Source organism: Crocodylus porosus, unplaced genomic scaffold (genome assembly GCF_001723895.1).
Source record: "Crocodylus porosus isolate Cpor-Errol unplaced genomic scaffold, CroPor_comp1, whole genome shotgun sequence".
Taxonomy (NCBI): Eukaryota; Metazoa; Chordata; order Crocodylia; family Crocodylidae; genus Crocodylus; species Crocodylus porosus.
The window spans coordinates 9,407,043-9,411,134 of record NW_017728943.1 but is presented as its reverse complement, the minus strand read 5'-3'; the positions used below and the strand labels follow the sequence as shown (position 1 = coordinate 9,411,134).

At 44.0% G+C, this 4,092-nt stretch overlaps 1 long non-coding RNA gene across 1 annotated transcript; it reads left to right on the top strand.

The window, feature by feature from the left end:
* Positions 1-859: 859 nt before the first annotated feature.
* LOC109319302 lies at positions 860-1,168 on the top strand. Its single transcript, XR_002103474.1, has 2 exons — positions 860-907; positions 1,092-1,168. It is a non-coding gene; the product is annotated as an uncharacterized LOC109319302 (long non-coding RNA).
* The last annotated feature ends 2,924 nt before the right edge of the window (positions 1,169-4,092 follow it).

Below are 4,092 nucleotides of genomic sequence, written 5' to 3'. Positions count from 1 at the left end.
ATCAATAAAGGTATTGGGTTCCATCCTTCATTGTTGGACACCGAGCGAGGGAGAGACCTTCCACCCTGTGCCTGGCCAACAAAATATTTTTCTTTTTCATTTTCCCTCAGTTCTTACTGATGCTATCTTGGGATGCTTTGAGCTGAAAGAAACACCCTGAAATATTACTGTGGGCAAAGCACCCCCTAGGTTTGTGGAGTCTGTGTGCCCCAGGCTGCACAGAGCCCTGTCAGAGACCAGTGCCCTGGTGGTGGCAGCATTACCCTAGGCTTGTGAGGGTTCTCCAGGAAGTGGGACAGCTGGCTGTGGGCTCCCTAAGGGAGACTGTAAGTGAATGAGTTAATTTAATGAAACTACTTGCTTACATTACTGGTGGGATTTGGTGCATGCTAGCCTTAAGGTCCCCGCAAGTCTTTCAGCTAAGGTTTTTCTCAGCACATCTGCCCTGTCTCACCTGCCACAACTTGATGTACCAGAAAAAGAAGGGAGGCTTGCTGGCCTAGAATGCTGTTGACCTTTGGCTGGCTATGATTTTTCTGCACACACTGTTCTGTTTTTAGGGGGGTCACTGATAGACCAATGAGCTGGACAACTTGGGTTTGGTTCTATATGTATTATCATACAATGGATGGCTTGTCACCCCTGTACTCAGTCTCTGCTTCCTGGGAGGGGATGACTTAATTCTCCCCAGCAATGGGGGTCCCTATCTCAGGCATAACCCTTATTTATCCTTAATACTATCCTCAAGTAGACTGCAGAACAATTGATTTTGGAATTCTCATGGATCCCCAGTCCTGCAACACCACTGCTCACAGTTAGTTGTCTTTGGGCTCTGCAGATTTTCCCAGATCAAGTAACTGGTAGCCCTCCTATCACTGCCATGGTGTCTTCTTTCTTCTGGATTCAGGTTTGTAGAGAGACTTCTTCAAGCCTCAAAAGGAGAGAGTTTCCTACTCTTCTCCTTTGACCCTGCCAGGGCATAGTCCAAGCATTTTTGTCTTTTTAATCCTTTCAGTTCTTTCTCTGTCTTCCTCTCTTCCCTGCAGCTGTTGCTAGTCACATTTTTATATTGCACTCCATTATGTGCCCAGCCATCTGGAACTAACAGGAGCTGATAAATCTCGGTGTCTGTGATCTCACCGTGTCCTGTTCTTTCCCTTCTTGTCTGGACTGAGGTGAGTGTACATGCTTGGGCCAGCTTCCCTGACACTCCTTATGGTCTTTGGGATTCTTTTCCCAGGGACCCAGAACATCTTTGGGGCAGGCATTGTGATCTTCACTCCCACAGAGACCTCAAAGTGAGGTTCTGGGCCTGGCACAGTGAAGCAGGGGTCTCTGTGTAGCAGCGCCCCCTACTGTGCTGCCACACCATGTAGATAAAAATGCATGTTGAGCCAGTTCCATGTAAAGACCTCCGAGCAGTGGACTGCAAAGTGATACAATTGCCCTGTGGCTTAGAAGGAATTGGAATGTGTCTTGGACTAGGGGGACAGCCTATCTATTCAACCCAACTGAATAGAAACCTGAGAATGGGGGGCAGCAGAAAGGGAGAAAGGGGAGATACCTGTGAAATTCCTAAAATGTGTGGATGTTGTATCACACCAGAGAGAAGTGGAGGAATCTCATAGGAAAAAAAAAACCCTATAGCTGCTATACATGAAATCTGACAGCCTGCACTGGGGGCATTGGTGCAAGATTTAAGAGGGATACTGCATGTGGACTGGCTTCCCTATGAGGAGTTTATGAGGAGGCTGTGGTATGTAATAGGGGTCTCTAACTTCTGTTACTGTATAGGCAAGTACCGGATAGTGCCTTGGAAAGCAAGAGTGCTGTCTCAGGGCACCAGAGCTGCCTTGGAGGTGAAGGCCTATTATACCAGTAAAGTGAAAAATGTTGTAAATTGGTTCACTTCTGGTTGACTGAAATCATCTGCTCAGAAACAAAATTTGTTGTTTAACTTTGGGTTCATTAACCTTTTGTTTTTTAATTGGTAGGCTTCGACTAATTTATTTTAGATGAAAACTAAAAATGTTTCATTTAGAAAATGCCATCAGGAAGCTTTTTAACTTTTTCAAAATATGTTTTCTTTTTAAAATCTGGCTCTTGTTCACTGAATTCAGCATGAATTTATGAATAATTGTGGTCAACCCCAAACTGCCTTTTTTTAGCCAAGGCACATGAAGTCTTCGGGTAGAAGCATTATCTTTTGTTAGATCCCAACTAAATAGTTGCAAAAAAGTTGCTATTTACACACTTTCAGATACACACATCCTTCCTCAGGCAAAAAATAAATTAAAAATTGTGAGAGATATGAAAGATGGTCAGAAATCCTCAACTATGAAAAAAGCCATTCTTTCGAAAGCTGTTCTGCACGAATGCAAATTTAGGAGGGCTGCAAAGAACAAAAGCAGGTTGTTTACCTGTAGGTATCAGATGTCAGCCAGAGCCAGGTTGCAGGGAGGGGAGGGGGTATAAAATCAATGTTAAAAATTAGTCCTGGTTGTTGATATTGACTTTTTCCTTTTTTTTTCCGCCAAGAAACTATTCATCCAAGAATTTTTTGTCCAGCTTTATTTCACATATGCTTTGTTCTAGTGACCTTATTTAAACACCGGTGCCTTGGATTCATTTGGAAATTGTATATTACCTATGTTTTAAAAACAGTTTATAAACAGTATAGGAACTTGTTGATTTTTATAGTTCTGAGGAAGCCCATTGCTAACAGATACGAGATGCTTAAAGTTCAGATATTTGCTGCTCTAGGACCAGAAATATGCTAAATCTTGCTGGGTAGGAGTGAGAGAGAACTAGAGACAGAACATGATCTGGTAGATTAAGCAGACAACTAGCAAACTGAGTTGTCTGAATCTCTTTGCTCTAGCACCTTGAATCCATAGACCTGTTGTACTTCATTAATCATTGTTGTATGTCACAATTCCTCCCAGCTCTGAAGGAGGCAAATAACTTTTGTGTCTTTTTTATTTAAACAACAAATCTACAGAAAATACATCAATGTGATTTACAAATGGGAAACCTGAAACTTGGAGAGAAGCAATCTTATTCTTCTCATGTTTCTACACCACATTTGACCACTTTGATACATGTGCCTGTACTCGTTGATTGTAATATGTGAGATTTTCAATTGTACATGTGCCTTCAAGCAGTGGGCATGGCAGTAATTGTTGCATAGTCTGAGTGGAGCAGGGCACTGGAGTGTGCCTGCTACTTGAAGGGAGCAAGAAGCTTGAGAGGTCACCTGAAGGTGTTGAAGGGGGCTAATGAGAGACTCACCTGATCACAAGAGGGCTCAGGCTAGAGCTATATAAGCCCAGACCTGGAACTGATCAAGCAGTCTCTCCCTGGAAAACAAAGTAAGGAGCTCCTAGCAGCAGAGTAGCAGGGCTCCTGAAGGGACTTTAGATTTAGCTAAACAAATTTGCAGGCCTGAGAGCAGAGATAAGTTCCCTAGGAAGAGAAAGACTGGGTTTTACAGGCAAGTGGCCTTTGTTTTAAATTAAATCCCTAGAGGGTTTGAGGTATCTGCCAGAGAACTGAGATGCTTCTTGTTCATTTAAGTTGCATTGGTAGTTTAGACTTGAGCTCTGGTGTGACAGGCTCAAGACCTACTTAGACAATTGGTAACCCAAGAGCCCATAGATTGAGTGGGGCCCAGTAAGGGGTCCAGGAGCTTAGGAAAAAGATGAGACCCAGACAAGAGGGTCCATATGCCCAGGGAAGGGCTGACCTGGGCCAAAGGGTCCACAAGCCCAGAGCAGGTTAAGCTGGACTAGAGGGTCTGAGAACCCAGAGGAGGGGCTGTGTGTTTCCAGGGTGTTTTCCTTATATCAGGATCCTGAACTCAGTCATCTTGTGGTCACTGCTGACCAGCTTTCCATCTACTTCTACATCCCCCACCAATTCTTCCCTGTTTGTAAGCAGTAAGTCAAGAAAGAAGCATGGCCTCTAGTTGGTCTCTTTAACACTTGCATAAGGAAGTTTCATAGATTTCATAGACATTTGGGCTGGAAGGGACCCTGGAGGATCATCAAGTCCAGCCCCCTGCCCACCTGGGCCAGCCACTTGTCCTGGCTC